Source organism: Cetorhinus maximus, chromosome 5 (genome assembly GCF_964194155.1).
Source record: "Cetorhinus maximus chromosome 5, sCetMax3.hap1.1, whole genome shotgun sequence".
NCBI lineage: Eukaryota > Metazoa > Chordata > Chondrichthyes > Lamniformes > Cetorhinidae > Cetorhinus > Cetorhinus maximus.
In genome coordinates, this window is record NC_135883.1 from 127,292,942 (window position 1) to 127,311,774 (window position 18,833).

Sequence of the window (18,833 nt, forward strand, 5' to 3'; positions counted from 1 at the left end):
CTGCACAATAATAACTCCCAGGATGTTGATAGTGGAGGATTCAGTGATGGTAATGCCATTGAACATCAAGGGGCGATGATTAGATTCTCACCTGTTGGAGATGGTCATTGCCTGGCACTTGTGTGGCGTGAATGTTACTTGCCACTTAGCCCAAGCCTGGATATTGTCCAGGTCTGCTGCATTTGGACATGGACTGCTTCAGTATCTGAGCAGTCGTGAATGGTGCTGAACATCATGCAATCATCAACGAACATCCCACCTCTGACCTTATGATGGAAGGAAGGTCATTGATGAAGCAGCTGAAGATGGTTGGGCCGAGGACACTACCCTGAGGAACTCCTGCAGTGATGTCCTGGAGCTGAGATAACTGACCTCCAACAACCACAACCATCTTCCTTTGTGCTAGGTATGGCTCCAACCAGTGGAGAGTTTTCTTCCTGATTCCCATTGACTCCAGTTTTGCTAGGGCTCCTTGATGCCATACTTGGTCTAATGCGGACTTGATGTCAAGGGCAGTCACTCTCACCTCACCTCTGGAGTTCAGCTCTTTTGTCCATGTTTGAATCAAGGCTGTAATGAGGTCAGGAGCTGAGTGGCCCTGGCGGAACCCAAACTGGGCATCAGTGAGCAGGTTATTGCTAAGCAAGTGCCACTTGATAGCACTGTTGATGACCCCTTCCATTATTTTACTGATGATCAAGAGTAGACTAATGGGGCAATAATTAGCTGGGTTGGATTTGTCCTGCTTTGTGTGTGCAGGACATTCCTGGGCAATTTTCCACATAGCCGGGTAGATGCCAGTGTTTTAGCTGTACTGGAACAGCCTGGCTAGGGGTATGGCAAGTTTTGGAGCATAAGTCTTCAGTACTATTGCCGGAATATTGTCAGGGCCCATACCCTTTGCAGTATCCAGTGTCTTCAGCCATTTCTTCATATCAAGTGGAGTGAATCAAATTGGCTGAAGACTGGCATCTGTGATGCTGGGGACCTCCGGAGGAGGCCGAGATGGATCATCAACTCGGCACTTCTGGCTGAAGATTGTAGCAAATGCTTCAGCCTTATCTTTTCCACAGATGTGCCGAGCTCCTCCATCGTTGAGGATGCAGACATTTGTGGAGCCTCCTCCTCCAGTGAGTTGTTTAACTGTCCACCACCATTCACGACTGGATGTGGCAGGACTGCAGAGCTTAGATCTGATCCGTTAGTTGTGGGATTGCTTAGCTCTGTCTATCACTTGCTGCTAATGCAGTTTGGCACGCAAACAGTCCTGTATCATTACAAGGCTAGCCCACCAGACTCATCCCCCCCATGCTGGATAATCTGCCCACGCACACCAACGTGTTACACAACTGTGCATAAATGATAAGCACCTGGTGAGCTGCACTTCAGCTGGGACTTCGAGGTTTACCTACCTTGCTTTGGGCAGCACTTGTAGTTTTCAGCACCAGGCTTCACAGGCAGCACCACATCATTTTTGGGGGGAATCATGGGCAGGTCTCTACCTACCAGACCAGCCATAAGGCAGTGGTGGTTTGTACAGCTGCAGTGCTAGGGCTTGTTTGGGGAAGGGGGAGGAAGTGGCCTCAGGCAAGGGAAGAGGCTGCAGGGTGAGGGCTGTACTGGGGAAGGGGTGGTACCCCAGGGTGTGTGTGAGGGCACAAGTTGATCTGTGCAAGTGGCCTCAAGATGGTGAGGACTAAGGAGGCAATCTCCAGACGAGATGAGGCCAGATGGAGATGTGAGGGTCTGTGTGAAAGAGTGAGTGGTGATGTCCCTTGAGGTGGCAGTGAATGAGGTGCCAGTGAATGTGTGATGGGCTTGAGTGTGTGAGTTTAGAGTGATAAGGCGGTTGCCATATCCTGGCTGCACAGATGAGATCATTCAACCTCTATCTGAATTGGATAGCCGACCTCTTCTGTGCAGCATTGGCTCTGATCACCACTGCCATCGCCTACCAAGTCGGAGTGGTAATGTTGCTGCCCCTCCTGCAGCCAGAGCAGGGGTACAGGACACTATGGCGGACCTCCACAGCATCCAAATGCATCATTAAAACGGTGGGGGGGCGGGGGGCTGCAGTCTTCTTGCCTTTCAGGGCCTTGTCTTATTTGCAGCATCCTGGGATAGAAGCACTGAGAGTTGCGCCCGGCTTGAGGAAGTGGCGAGGTGACGGTGTAGAAACGGCGTGTTTCCCAGGGGTGCTTAATTAATGCGGCTGGTTTGGGACGATACGGCGTGAGAAGCCACCATTATGGCCCGCCAGTGAAATGTCATTTTAGCCGCCCACAACCACACTTAGTGCCTTCTGGACACCAGGGTCCAGATACTTACTGGGGTGGGATTTCCAAGCTGGAGTGTGGGGGAGGAGAGGACTTGTTTTGATCCCCTGAACTTTGTGCAGTTTTAATTCTATGGAATGCATGTTTTGTTTTTATTTTAAAAGCAGATTCTCCTCCCGGGACACCAGCCTGGTTGACAAGCTTGGCTCCCCGTCATGTGGGGGTGTTTCAGGAGAGGTCGCAGCTCAAGACAGGGCTGGAATTTTATGGCCTTGTCGCAGCGGAGACGGGACCATAAAATGCAGCAAGCCATTCTAAACTCAATTGACTCTGGCCGGAAAGTAAAATTCCACCTTCGGTAGATTTCTTTCTGTGCTTGGGATAAAGATCATTGTCAGGGGGAGAGTTGGGGGTTGGAGAGGGGGGGGTGCGGATCCGACTGCTGGGGAGGTTTACAGCTTTGCTTGGTGGACTGAAAGGAAGCGGGTTTGGTTGGTGTTTGAGATTTTTTAACATTTTAACTTCTCATCCTGACCCAAACCCACCCATTTTGGGAGTGTTAAAGTCCTGGAATTCCCTTCCTGTGGGGGAACTTCCACCATACAGACTGCAGTGGATCAAGAAGATGATCAGTACCTTCAAGGGGAGAGAAAAACAGTCTTGCATTTATATGGGACCTTTCACAACCTCAGGACATTTCAAAGCGCCTTACAACCAATGAAGCACTTTTGATGTATAGTCACTGTTGTAATGTAGGAAATATAACTGCCCATCTATTCACAACAAGCTCCACAAAACAGTAACGTGATAACAAACAGATCATTTGTTCAAGCGATGTCGATTGAGGAACATACTTTTGACCAGGACCACGGTTACCAAATTTTGGTATTCTTTCCCCATGTTGGGGTACACAGTCTGCATTCAAGGCCTCCCACCTCTGACAAATGGCCATTTTCACATGTGAATTTGCCTCTGAGTTTCCAATGGACAACTGTTCATGAACGTTGCACACTACTCCAGACTTTCCTATTCAGGCTATTGTTGCAATGGTGTGAAATTCCTCAATTTAAGACAGCTTTAGTTACTGCAGAAAGCATCCCACGCATCCCCCTATCTTTTATCACACGAGAGCTGTGTTAGAGTTTAGAAAACAGCATGTCAAGTGAAAGTCATTTTAGAGTTCAGTGTCAAATGCTTTGTTGCAATAGCTAGTAAAAAAAATGTCACACAATTATACACATTAGTTATGTGTGAACAGCAGCTGGGTTATAATGAATGGAGCTTTAATAACAGTTGCAATAAATATGTCAAGGATTAATGAGAAGTTCTGTGTATATATTACACACACAGCCACATGTGCATGCAGCTTTTTCATTGGGACAAACGCTTTAACCTGGATTAAAATGAAACTTTCTGTAGATCGCTGATATTGACAGCTAGTGTTTTTCAGATGAACTCTGGAGTTTGCACCAAAAGAAATGGGGAAGGATTTTCCCCTGGGAGCAGGAAACAGTGGTCGGTGCAGACCTGGCAGTAAAAACAGGTCTCGATTTTCACAAGGGCAGTCAATTAATGGCCAGAGGGCGTGCATCATGCCAAGTTGCAATACTGATCTCAATCAATTTGGTAGATTTTGATCTGACAGGAGAGCTGCCAAATTGCTGTCAAAAACCAAACTGGTTCAGTAATGTCTTTTCTCTAGCCCACATTATGTAGGTGCCCTCTGAAGTGTCCCAGTGATCAGAAAAACCACCTCCTACCATCTCTGGGCAACTAAGAATGGGGAATGAATGTGGTCTTGATGGTACTGTCCACACACGGAGAGCAATTTTTTGTTAAATGCAGGGGATGTATGCAAAAGACGGAATTACAGTGACTATTTCACAAATATTTTTTTCAAGAATGCGAAATGATTATATAATTGACACTGATACATTGTGAGTTCTGTAACATATTAACAACATTCCAAGGGTGAGCTGAGGCAAGAGTGACTGCCCTTGGCATCATTTGACTGTGGTATGATCCTAGCTGATGTTACTACTGGACAAGTCAGATTCCTGGATGGAACCTGGCTTGATAAGTATTATAACTTTTATTTTATGTTTAGAAATGTGCAGGACAGCAACTGAACAGAGTCACAGGAGTCTGCCATGAGCTTTTAACAAAAGAATAGAAGATTTATTAAACAAGAAAAAGATGAACCATATTACACTATTCCTTCATCCACAACCATACCTTTACAGATATATACAGATTCAAAAGGATAACACAAGTTACAAGATCTATCTTATACTCTAATGTTCACAGTAAGTACACAGTCTATGTAAACCAATAGGGGACCTGTGGTCATACACACCACACTCCAAGATCAAGTGACAGATGTCACCCAAAGCAGATGCTATGGATCTTTCATCAACTCCCCAGATGCTCGTCACACTGTAAGCCAACGGGTCTCATGGAAACTCTGGGACCCGCTTGCCGACGCGTAAAATGACACGCGGTGATGTCGGGCTGAACTCCCGATGTCACCACACCCCATTTAAATTTTCAGGAAGGCGGGAGCGCAGCAAAATCAGCTGCGCGCCCACCAAACTGTCAATGGCCAATTGAGGCCATTGACAGGGTCAATTAAGTAATTAAAGGACCTGCCCGTCCAGCCTTAAGGTTGGTGGGCAGGCCATGAGCCCTGGCAGGAACGAGAAAAAACATGAAACCTCATCCACGGGCAGGATGAGGTTTCATGTAGGCTTTAAAAAATTTAAATAAAGGTTTTGTGAAAATTATGGACATGTCCCAACTCATGTGACAATGTCACATGAGGGGACAGAAGGGAATTTTATTTTTATATTTTTGTCTTTTTCACATTCAGAGCCGGTCTCTCTGAGGCAGCACTTAGCCTCAGGGAAATGAGTGCGCTCTTTCATGCACATGCGCTAAAGAGCGCACTCTCGATTTTGGGATTCCCCCCCCCCGCCCGCACAGGGAGCGCATAGTGCTTCTGTGCGGACGTCACGCTGGGCGGGCCTTAATTGGCTCGCCCATGTAAAATGGCAGTGCACCTCCGATCAGGGGCACCGATCAGAAGCACGCCCGTACCCGCCCGCCCATCAACCTCCCCCCCAACGGGAGGAAAATTCAGCCCTCTGTCTTTCACATGATGATTTCCAATCTTCACTCTCGAAGAACTCACCTTGGAATCTTCTCCAAAATGACAGCTTCTCTCAGAAGTCTTCAACAAGGATCCACTTCCAGGGTTTCAATCTCTCCTTCCAATGTTCCTCTCTCTTGGATTGCCACGTGCATTCAAGCTTCACCTTCTACACAAACTCTCAGGTCCTCAGCTGTGCCAACAGAACACCACTGCTTCACAGGTTCATTGTAAGGAGTCACCAACCTTTGACTGTCTCCTCAGATCTTCTGGCTGCTCACAAGCCCACCTTGTTCCAATTCTGCTCCCTGCAGCTCTGTCTTTTAACTTGAAGCCTTTTCCTCTGCTCCTCACTCTTAGCTTCACTTAACAGGGCATTTCTCAGATCCTGTTCTTTTCCTTTAACAAGAAGTTCTTCTTGGCCCACCACCATCAGTCCTTCCATCCCCCCCAACCCCTTTCTGTCCCACTCCCTGGTTTTGGGATCTTGCTTCTTTGTCCTGAGATCTTTCTGTCTTCATCCAAGGGCGTCCACAAACCAACTGAACTAAAACTGCTTTCTGTTTCTCCCTGTCTCTCTGCGGGTCTCTCTCCCTGAAACTCTGTTGCTAGGCAACAGCATAGTTTTTTTTAACTACCTTGTGTTTGTTTTAACACCATTTGGTAACACAGCTCTTCACTTCAAGAGTCATAAAACCTCATTAAAAATGCAGGTATACAAACAGGGCCTCAGACTTGCCAGCTCCATCTCACAGAGAAAAACTATAAATGAAACCAGACCCAGGATTCACCTTGCTCAACACACAAATAAAAAATATAAATTAAACTTAAAGCTATATCTTGTTCCTAACTTCCACAAATACAAATGTAAATTACTTAAAACTATCGTTAGTTCCTAACTACTGAGATAAAAACAAAAAGCTAAAAGCTACTGCGGATGCTGGAAATCCAAAACAAAAACAGAATTACCTGGAAAAACTCAGCAGGTCTGGCAGCATCGGCGGAGAAGAAATCAGTTAACGTTTCGAGCCTTCATGGCCCTTCGGCAGAACTGAAGCATAGTTAGGAGAAAGGAGAAATATAAACTGGTTTAAGGTGGGGGGGGCGGGGGGGGGGGAAGAGAGAAGTTGAGGGTGTGGTGATTGTGGAGATAAGCAAGCCGTGATAGGAGCAGATAATAAAAAGATGTCACAGACAAAAGGATCAAAGAGGTGTTAAATATCACCACCTTCAACACCTCTTTGATCCTTTTGTCTGTGACATCTTTTGATTATCTGCTCCTATCACGGCTTGCTTATCTCCACAATCACCACACCCTCAACTTCTCTCTTCCCCCCCCACCCCCCCCAACCTTAAACCAGTTTATATTTCTCCTTTCTCCTAACTATGCTTCAGTTCTGCCGAAGGGCCATGAAGGCTCGAAACGTTAACTGATTTCTTCTCCGCCAATGCTGCCAGACCTGCTGAGTTTTTCCAGGTAATTCTGTTTTTGTCCTAACTACTGAGTGTGGCATCAAATTGAAGTCAATAGAAATCAGGAGGGAACTCTGACTTGTTGAGCCACACCTAGCACAAGGTAAGATGGCTGTGGCTGTTGAGGCCAATCATATTTGCCCCAGGGCATCGCTACAGGAGTTCCTTAAGGGCAGTATCCAAGGGCCAACTACATTTATCTGCTTATCAATCACTTTGCGTTCATCATTAGGCCAGAAGTAGGGACCTTCTCTGATGATTGCATAATGTTTAGTACCATTTTCAACCCCTAAGATACCGAAACAGTCCATGCACGCATGCAGCAAGACCTGAACAATATTCAGGCTTAGGCTGATAAGTGGTAAGTAATATTTGCACCACACGAGTTCCAGACAACGGATATCTCCAACAAGAATTTAACTATCACCCTTTGGCGTTCAATGGGATTACCATCGTCGAATCCCCCATCATCGGCATCCTCAGGGTTACCATTGACAAGAAACTTGACTGGAGCAGTCATATAAAAACTGTGGCTTCAAGAGCAAGGCAGAGGCTGGGAATTCTGCGGCGAGTAACTAACCTCCTGACTCCCCAAAGCCTGTCCACCATCTGCAAGGCACAAGTCAGGAATGTGATGGAATACTCCCCACTTGCCTGAATGAGTGCTGCTCCAACAACACTCAAGGTGATCAACACCATCCAGAACAAAGCAGCCACCTGATCGGCACCTCATCAACCACCTTATGTATTCACTCCATTCTGGCTGGAGCGGAGTCAGGATCTGCCTCCTTGCCCTACCCATAGTGGAGGTCATGGTGGGTGGAACCTGCCTTTGGACTGAAGATGATGATGGAACTCTCTCAAACACCAATCAGAGCAACTAATTGGTCACTGCTCCACTGCAGGTAGTTTTCTATGTTCTAAAGGAAATGGATGGAAACTCACGTGCAATGTTGTTGCATTTCCAATATCCACCGGCAGATGCACAAAGTTGGAAAGTTACCCCAGCTATGTCAACTTCTTGTGGATCTGAATTAATTCAGAGCGATAGATTTACGGCCAGATTTATAGAGAGATTTAAGCTCAGCCATTGAAATGATTCCAGATTTACTGTGGACGAAAAGAAATGACATGCAAGCAGCCAATCACTCCTACCTTAATTTTGTGTTGTGTGGCCACTGCTACAGGATTTGTCAGGTCATTTTAGTGGTGGTTTAGGGTTCCTTAAAAATATAATTGAAGTCACATTGAAAACAGAGCCCCTATACTGACCTAGAGAAGCCAAATGTTTCTTGGCCAACAGTTCCTCTCCAAATGTTTTTTTGCAATTTCAGCAGAATCACAGTGCATGTTAGTTTACTCATAACCTTAAAAGGGAAAGCATATATGACTGGATTGTTTTATAATCTTAAAATATAATAAACTAGGGACATCCAAGAGTTCATCAATGTATCTTAGTCATCCCTGGAGATCATGTTTCTATGCTTCAAAACTGCTGGTTAGACATAGCCTGGGAGCAGATCTTGATATGCTGTGACACCATGAACTGGGAGTACTGCCTAATCTCTCCTTTCTGGCTCGTCAGCCAATTCCGATGTCCTTTCCTGAGACGCCTTGGGATTTTTAAAAAAACACATTTAAAGCATGGTATAAATGGAAATTGTTGCCCATAGCAATCTCTCTCATTTATGGCATCACTTCAGAGACAGCTCTGCACAAAATGTCTACTCTCAACCCTCTGGCAGTTTTAAAGCACCACAGAGAGCACAATAGAGGGAAAGTGACAAAACAACAATTGCCGCAATTCCAATAAAACTCCTGTGACATTGCTCACAGACAAAATGAAAATAATAGAATTTGCCTCCCTCTTCCTTAACTGTCCTGCTATTTCCAACTCACTTCAATCTTTCCAGCTCCCTCTTCTAATTCCATCTATGTTGTTCCTACGCCACTGTTGGAGCTTTCCTTGATTATGCTGTTGTTTCGTGGTTCCATTGGGCATGCAGTTGCGCCAAAGAGAATGGTAGGGTCTACACAGAGTTTGATCATTTTTAAACCAATGTTACGGGGTGACTTTCTCTAAATACAACTTGTTTGTCCAATGTGGAAAATCCAGAGAACAGCAGGAATGCTGTTTTCCTGAGATTTGTGTGTTCTTTTGCCGCTGAATTTACGATGGACAAGTGGGAAAATCCTTATAGAAATTCAACCTCCTTTGGTCTTTTCAACATGGGTACTGCACGGAGGCTAAAACTAATGAAAGTTGTTAAATTAAGTTGGGCTCAGTTATGGGCTGGGAATCGTGCCTGCCCAATCTCCTGTTTGAATTCTACTCAGGCAATGCTTTACCAATGGTCAGTACCCCATCAAGCATTGTGACTTGTTAGTGCCCATAATTCACAATAGCCTCAACGATAAAAGACTTGCGTAAAAGAATTGCATAAAACATGGTGCTTACGAGATGATTTTTGTAAGGGTTCCAAGATGGTAAAACAGCAGGAAAATACTGTACATGTCATGAAAAGGCTGCATGAAATAAAGTAGTTCAAATTTTCAAAATAAAAATCAGACAAGAATGAACGCTGCCGCTTGTAGGCCTGTTTCTCTTGGCAAGAGGGAGCAGCAATTTTGCTGAAATAGCTGCAATCCAGCCTGGTGCTCTTTAGCAATTACATTATGTTGTACCACTGTCCAGAAAATAATCCTGATGATATATGGCCTTTAAATCATCCAAAACGAAATTAAATGTCAACAATAGAAGGTCTGCCTCATGTGACTGGCAGAAAGCGAGGCGAGGGGTTGTTTCACTTAATCAGAATCATCATCAATCCTGAGTTGATTGTAAATGGTCCTTGAATTCCGGAGTAAATAATTATAATTTACATCCAACAGCATCTGATCAGAAAATAACTATTATGTCCTTCAGCCAATGAACAGAAATTCACAAACCAAAACCAAACAGCCACTAGGAGCAGAAATAGAATACTTACCAAAATAAAATCGATGACTCAGCTGCAACACAACCACGACACAGCTTAACTTTAACTCAACTATGAATCATGTATGAATATATTGCCGATCCTTCACTATCGCTGGATCAAAATCCTGGAACTCCCTCCCTAACAGCACTGTGGGTGTACCCACACCACATAGACTGCAGTGGTTCAAGCAGGCAGCTCACCACCACCTTCTCAAGGGCAATTAGGGATGGGCAATATAAATGTTGGCCGAGCCCACGTCCCATGAACAAAAAAATAAATAAATCTTAAAATGAAAACCAAAACCAATGGACATCAAGGAAAGTGGGGACTTGTTTGTTTTCTTTTCAGGTAATTGCTTAACTTTAATAACAAATCCAAAGCAGTTAATAAAAATATTCAAGAAGGATATTAACCTAAAAGGTGTGTAAAAACAGGACAGGCAGGAATAGAGAGTGAATACACTGAGCCAATCAGAATTTCTACCTGCTGTTTTAGAGCAGTTGCATACAACTGCCCCAAATTTCCATGAGCTTTCTCATAGCTCTCACCACCGGATCAGGCGAGAAATCCGTGGGATTCAGACACACCAAGTTCCCACCTTCACTGCCAGTTTCTGCGGGGCCCTGTTTGGGACAGGTCATCTGCTCGCCCCAAACGAGGGTCACCCATGTCAGGAGAGGTGTGCCCAGGTGAAGGTCGCCAAGTTAGGAAGAAATTTCCATCCCTGACTCTGGGCTAGGATACTCTAGGGATAGGAGTGGTGAGTGGCTAAGCAGGGCTCTGTCTCCCATCCAACATAGATTATCCTCTGATTTTAGAAAATCCGACAAGGTCAATGGTGGACGTTCCCAATAATAATTATTATAATTAAAATCCAGGTCACTTCATGAGGTCCCCAAGCAAAATCCCAATTAGTAGACCAACCATTGCACCTTTGAAGCTAAATGCTGTCCGTTATTCCACCATATTACAGAGATTACTCATTTAATAGCCCAGAGATGTGTCAATCTGTTACTAGCAGCTGCTCAGAGGAAGTTTTTTTTTAAAAAAAGAAATTGAATTGGTTTCCAAATCAAAAACTTGTATGCGGTAACAAATGTTTCTCCTATCAGAAAATTGGGATACATCTTTGAAGCTCTAGATATTTTTGATGATCAGCAGCAATATTGGCCTATCATAAAATATCGCAACCAGGTTGTACCATGATCTGGGGGGTACGTCACTGTGACAATGTGTGCAGAAAACAGGTGAAAGAAACAGAAATATTCTATCCATCAACTTGGAGGTCAATCACTTTGCTGATTAGCTGAGTGATCTATCACCTAGGGCAAAAGGAAGGAGACATCTCCCAGTTACTCTGTCAATCTCTGTGACATTGCTTTGGTTATAATACATGGGCTGTTCTGAAATGATACTGTTCTGGTTCACAGCTAGGAATCTGTTATAGGCTTTGCAAGAGAATTTCACAATATATGAGATAGGAAAAGTAGCTAAGATGTAAAGTCAGAAACGGCTTCCCTTTCTTTGAACAGCGCGTTCAATTTTCAGAATGGTTAAAACAATACAAGGAAACTGATTTGCTTGTTACCAAAGTTGCAAATTTAATCTATTGACAAAATGATGAGTGATAACAAATGCCAGGAAAAAAAATGATTTTTGGCAATACACTTCACAACTTGCCAAGATCCCAAGTGTGCTAATGTGCTGTTATTTAGAAGCAAGTAGCTGCAAAGAATTCTTAAAGAAGAAGTCCCGCTACCCATTTAGTGATGATGAAACTGGTTTACACTGTGGCACAACACCCTTGATATTTGGAAGAGTGGTGAACAAAGGTTCCATCATGCCAATTAATTTTCAATTTTAGACTCTCCATTATGGGAGAGCACCAAGTATTGTAAAGAGGATAAAATTAAAAAGACAGTCAACCTCGGCTATTTTCACTGCTCAGAGCAACGTGGCAAAAACCTGAGATCACAACTGTGCACGAACCAGAGTAACAACAGTAAGTTGAATAGTTAGGTCAAGTGGACAGACAATTAATCGGCACCTCAGGTAGTCAGCTGGTCAAAGACATCATCCAGCGTTCTAATAAGCTATTCCGACCACAGGATCCCACATTTGATTTGCAGTTAAGTTAGTTTATTTTTTCACTCATAAGATGTGAATATCATAGGCAAGGGCAGCACTTATTGCCCATCCTTAAATGCCCTTGAGAAGGTGGTGGTGAGCTGCCTTCTTGAACTGCTGCATTTCATGTGGTGTAGGTAAACCCAAAGTGGGAGGGAGTTCCGGGATTTTGACCGAGTAGTGATGAAGGAATGGAGATGTAGTTTCAAGTCAGGATGGTTTGTGGCTTGGAGGGGAACTGGAGAGTATTGGTGTTCCCGTGCATCTGCTGTCCTTGTCCTTCTAGGTGGTAGAGGTCTTGGGTTTGGAAGATATTGTCGAAGGAGCCTTGGTGAGTTGCTGCAGTGCAGTTTGCAGATGGTGCACAATGCCCGCGCCAGTGCTGCAGGAACTGAACGTTTCAGTTGGTGGATGGGGTGATGATAAAGCAGGTTGCTTTGTCCTGGATGATGTCTAGCTTCTTAAGAGTTGCTGGAGCTGCACTCATCCAGGAAGTGGAGAGTATTCCATCACACTGACTTATGCATTATAGATGGTGGACAGACTTGAGAGTCAGGTGGTGAGTTACTCTCCACAGAATTCCCAGCCTTTAACCTGCTCTTGTGGCCACAGTTTTTAAATGGCTAGTCCAGTTCAGTTTCTGGTCAAATGGTAACCACAGGTTGTTGATAGTGGGGATTCAGTAATGGTAATGCCATTGAATGTCAAGGGACAATGGTTAGATTCTGTATTGGGCAGAATTTTGCAGCCTGCTAGTGCAGGTTTACACACGGGTTGGTCCTGTAAAATTCTTTGAGTGTGTTTTCTATTGCCTACCCACCCCTGCCCCCAACTGGCCACTATTTAACAGGCAGCAGGCAAGGCCTCAGGTGGCCCAGCCACCCTCGCGGGAATTGTGGCCCTTCAGTGGCCAGGGCCTCTTCCCGCCCTCCACAATTTTATGGCAACGGGTGGGAAGCCAGCAGGCAAGCCTACTTGGGCATCAGGTGGAAAAGGGATGAAAGTGCCTCTTTCACAGGCCTCATTTTCCAATTGAAGGCCGACCTTCAAGGTCTGCCATTCAGGTGTCCCTTCACCCCCATGGTCTGTGCACCCCACCCAGCTGAGAATCCCCCGAACTCACTTGTCATCTGGCTCTTGGCTCTTCTTCATCAGAGATTGAATACAGTCCCAGCAGTGGCCACCACTCCCTGTGGTGCTGCTGGGACAAGAGATCTGCTGGCTAATCTGTTTGTCTGGCAACTCTCGGAGGCAGGACTTCCTTCCCAGATGGGACAGAAGTCTGGTCCCTAGCCAATTAATGCTCCTCCACGGAGCGGGGACAAGTTTCACGGCAACTTTTTCAGTGGTGGGTCAGGAAACCCAATCACCTGTGAAATCCTGGCCCTTGTTGGAAATGGCCTTTGCTTGGCACGTGTGAGATGCTTCTTGCTATTTATCAGCCCAAGCCTGAATGTTGTCTAGGTCTTGCTACAGACTGTTACAGTATCTGAGGAGTTAGTTGAGCACAGTTGAGACAGGAATTGGCATCAGTGCCCCTAGTTCAGGAAAGAAAAACAAGTCAGAACTCCAGAAACATTTGCTGGATTGTGGTGATGTGCAAATGTCAACCGAAAACATAAATTGGGTATGGACATATCGATCACTCATCAGGTTCAGGAGGATGTGACCGTTCCAACAATTGGTGGCACTTCCATGGATGAAGGGGAAACAAATGTGCAGGTCAGAGAATACTCAAATTATACTCGAGACTTAATATTACAATTTTACTTTCCAGATTTGCAGCCTCAAAGTGAAGATGCACCCACCCCACCTCGATTCGCTGCTCATTATAAATAGACAAAATCCTGTCAGGTACTCCCAACATCCAAAGGCTCCACTGTAGAAGCTCAAATTTGCAGAATTAGCTTTGAGGCTAACCTCAAAAAGGGCAGATAACATGCTACACTCATTTTAGCTGGAGCAAACTGGTTGACTATTAAACGTCCCCTAGAATTGTCTGGCAAGCCACTCAGTTGTATCAATCCATGACAGAAAATTTGATAAGGAATCAAACTGGATAGACCACTTGGCATTGACCTAAGCACCGGAAATGACAGTGGTAAACTCAGCCTTGTCGACCCTGCAAAGTCCTCCTTACTAACACCTGGGGGCTTGTGCTAAAATTGGGAGAACTGTCTCACAGACTAGTCACGCAACAGCATGACATAGTCATCCTCATGGAAACATACCTTACAGATCATGTCCTAGACACCACTATCACCATCCCTGGCTATGTTCTGACCCACCAGCAGGTCAGATCCAGCAGAGGTGGTAGCACAGTGGTATACAGTCAGGAGGGAGTTGCCCTGGGAGGCCTCAACATCAACTCCGAAACCTATGAAGTCTCATGACATCAGTTCAAAGATAGGCAAAGAAACCTGCTGCTGATTACCACGTACCGCCCCCCCACTCAGTTGATTAATCAATACTCCTCCATGTTGAACACCATTTGGAGGAAGCGCTGAACATGGCAAAGGTGCAGAATGTACCCTGGGCGGGGGAATTCAATGTCCATCATCAAGTCTGACTTGGTAGCACCACTATAGACTGAGCTGGCCGAGTCCTAATGGACATAGCGGCTAGATTGGGGAACCAACAAGAGGGAAAAACCACACTTGACCTCATCATCACCAACCTGCCTGCTGCAGATACATTTGTCCATGGCAGTATCGGTCGGAGTGATCACTGAACAGTCCTTGTGGAGACGAAGGCACGTCTTCATTTTGACGATACTCTCCATTGTGTTCTGTAGTACTACCACTGTGCTAAATGAGATAGATTTCAAACAGATCTAGCAACTCAAGACTGGGCAATACGAGGCACTGTGGGCCACCCACAGCAGCAGAATTGTACTCAAACACAATCTGTAACCTCATGGCCCGGCATAGCCCCACTCTACCATTATCATCAAGCCAGTGGATCAAGCCTGGTTTAAAGAAGTGTGCAGGACGGTATGCCAGGAGGGGCACTAGGTATACCTGAAAATTAGGTGTCAACCTGGTGAAGCTACAACACAGGACTACTTGCATGCCAAACAGCATAAGCAATAAGCTGTTATGACCGGTCCCTGGGCAAGGTCCCCCAATTTGTTATGATCCCGAACGAGATATCCCAAATTGTTAACTTCCCGAATGGGACCCCAATTGTGCTCCTAGGGAGGAGGGATGAATGGCTCCCCTTCTTTATTGAACCCCCTTGGTTGGTCGCAACAAGGTTAATTTAAAAGGGATCCCTTCCCCCTGTGGATACCTTTTCCCAGTCCAAATGTATTTATGTTTTAGAAGGAGCCAATTTAACCAGGCTTTCTTGAGTCAAAGAAAAAGTAAGTTTATTAGTTGCTAGAAACCCAAGAAAAAGAATCTTAAAAATGCAACATACATAAACACAGATCAGAAATGAGAAGTTGAGTCAAAAAATAAAAGTTAAATCAGTACAACTCAGTCTTCAGCTCGTCCTTGAGGTGTAGATGATGAAATATTGCGGCCCATTAAGTTGGGCGATTCCAGTAGAACTGATTTGGGCAGTTGAGCAGTTGGTTTGGAGGCACTTGGTTCTGTTGCCCTATTTCCTTTGTTGATTGTGGCTTTGCTGATTTGCCTCCAGCAACAAAGAGGACAGAGCCTTTGCCTGCAAGCTGCAAAGGGATGCCTAGTCAAACTTCTTCTGCTGTGACTCTCACTAACACAAACTAGCACACCAGAACAAGAACACACAGGTCAGGTCTGCAGCTGGCTTTTTAATCCCTTTCCTTGTGTATTCCTGGAAGGGAAAAAAAAACAAAACGTGTCTTTTGCCCAGAGTCTGTTTTCTTGCAACTCAGATCATTTCTATAATCTGAGGTGTAAAACTACAGGAGATGGTTTCTGCTGAGATTTGGTAATCAGTCTCCATTGTCTCTGCAACCACAGGAGATTACAGTTCAGCCTTTTGCATTTCATCTCTTCCAAGTGTCTCTGTTTGAAGTAGGCTGTAAAAATTTTTTAAGTGCAACATTTCATTTTCCCTCTGGACTAGCCTGTCAAGTACAATCTACATAGGAATTTTCCAGAAAGTGGTCACTTTACATTCTCAGCCATATTTTGCTCAGTGTTGCTGCTTGAATGTCTTTTTCTTAAAAACACATTTCTTCCTTAAAAAGTTCAATACGCTGTGAGTAACTTGGGGCTGTAATCCACTGTTGTGAAAAAGTGACAAACAGAGCTAAGCAATTCCATAACCAACAGATCAGATCTAAGCTCTGCAGTCCTGCCACATCCAGTTGTGAATGGTGATGGACAATTAAACAACTCACCGGAGGAGGAGGCTCCACAAATATCCCCATCCTCAATATTAGAGGAGCCCAGCACATCAGTTCAAAAGGTAACGCTGAAGCATTTGCAACAATCTTCAGCCAAAAGTGCTGAATGGACGATCCATCTGGGCCTCCTCCGGAGGTCCCCAGCATCACAGATGCCAGTCATCAGCCAATTCGATTCACTCCACGTGATATCAAGAAACGGCTGAAGGCACTGGATACTGTGAAGGCTAAGAGCCCTGACAATATTCCGGCAAAAGTACTGAAGACGTGTTCCAGAACTTGCTGCGCCCTTAGCCAAGCTGTTCCAGTACAGCTACAACACTGGAATCTACCTGCCATGTGGAAAATATGTCCTGTACACAAAAAGCACGACAAATCCAACCCGGCTAATTACTGCCCCATCAGTCTGCTCTTGATCATCAGTAAAATGTTAGAAGGGGTCATCAACAGTGCTATCAAGCGGCACTTACTTAGCAATAACCTGCTCACTGATGCTCAGTTTGGGTTCCGTCAAGGCCACTCAGCTCCTGACCTCATTATAGCCTTGGTTCAAACATGGACGAAAGAGCTGAACTCCAGAGGTAAGGCGAGAGTAGCTGCCCTTGACATCAAGGAAGCCTTTGACCGAGTGTAGCATCAAGGAGCCCTAGCAAAACTGGAGTCAATGGGAATCAGGGGGAAAACTCTCCACTGGTTGGAGTCATACCTAGCACAAAGGAAGGTGTTGTGGTTGGAGGCCAGTCATCTCAGCTCCAGGACATCACTGCAGGAGTTCCTCAAGGTCGTGTCCTGGGCCCAACTATCTTCAGCTGCTTCATCAATGACCTCCCTTCCATAAGGTCAGAAGTGGGGATGTTCGCTGAGGATAGCGCAATGTTCAGCACCATTCACGACTCCTCAGATACTAAAGCAGTCCATGTCCAAATGTAGCAAGACTTGGAAAATATCCATGGGCTGACAAGTGGCAAGTAACATTCGCGCCACACAAATGGCAGGCAATGACCATCTCCAACGAGAGAATCCAACCATCGCCCCTTGATGTTCAATTGCATTACCATCACTGAATCCCCCACTATCAACATCCTGGGATTACCATTGACCAGAAACTGAACTGGACTAGCCATGTAAATACTGCACCTACAAGAGCAGGTCAGAGGCTAGGAATCTTGTGATGAGTAACTCACCTCCTGGCTCCCCAAAGCCTGTCCACCTTCTACAAGGCACAAGTCAGGAGTGTGATGGAATACTCTCCACTTGCCTGGATGAGTGCAGCTTCCACAACACTCAAGAAGCTTGACACTGTCCCGGACAAAACAGCCTGCTTTGTTGGCACCACATCCACAAACATTCACTCGCTCCACCACTGACGCACAGTAGCTGCAGTGTGTACCATCTACAAGATGCACTGCAGGAATTCACCAAGGCCCCTTCGACAGTGCCTTCTAACCCACAACCACTACCATCTAGAAGGACAAGGGCAGCTGATAGATGGGAACACCACCACCTGGAAGTTCTCCTCCAAGTCACTCACCATCCTGACTTGGAAATATATCACTGCTCCTTCACTGTCACTGGGTCAAAACCCTGGAACTCCGTCCCTAACAGCACTGTAGGTGTGCCTACACCACAGGGCCTGCAGCAGCTCATGAAGGCAGCTCACCACCACCTTCTCAATTGCAATTAGGGATGGACAATAAATGCTGGCCTAGCCAGTGATGCCCACAATCCATGAATGAATTTTAAAAATTGATGAATAAATAGAGTATTCATTTAAATTTTAACTAAATCTAAAACAAACTCTTACTGAGAAGCAAATCTGATTGGATGTGTCATCTGCACCATATGTGTAAATGTGCTCAAATGTAACATTTCTAAGTCTAACATCAGTTCCGCGTGCCTTCCATAATTTGCTACTTTGTATAGAATTGTGTGAAATATTTGGAAGATCAGCAGAGATACATGCTCCAGGGCTGAGCCTTTAAGACAGCGGAACATTATTTTCTTTTAACATGCAACTTCTTAAAATTTAGTTTGACACACATTCTTCGGAGCAGTCCTTAGGAATAAGACAGTTGTAGATCCTCATCTTGGGGCGTTTCAAATTAATTTTATATTTGGGAACTTATGGTATTCATTCAAGTAAATGTTGTTGCTCTTAGGGAGCTAAACTCTGAAGAGTCAGCATCAATATTAGACAATAATCATGTACAGCGTGGACCTCCTTCCATTCTAACACAACAATCAAAATAAGGCATTATCAAAAAAGTCTATTTCTGCTTCTGATGTCTTAGGAAACAAGTGTGGGAATTAGCAAAGTATCCACCTCAAGGCAAAGATCAATTTTAAATTACTTCACTTTTGTGCAACTACAATCATAAATTTACCACAGCTGTAACAAAGCACTTGACCAATTTCCCATGATACCAGCATAATATCATGTTATTCATAAACAAAATAGTATAACCATTTATCCAGGGCTAAATAATTTT

The 18,833-nt window shown here is 44.9% G+C and overlaps 1 protein-coding gene across 3 annotated transcripts in view; it reads right to left on the minus strand.

Annotated features, from left to right (window-relative positions):
* Positions 1–18,833, minus strand: part of sh3bgrl2 (SH3 domain binding glutamate-rich protein like 2) — an 88,895-nt gene that overhangs the window by 29,969 nt on the left and 40,093 nt on the right. The gene's annotated exons all lie outside the window — the stretch shown is intronic.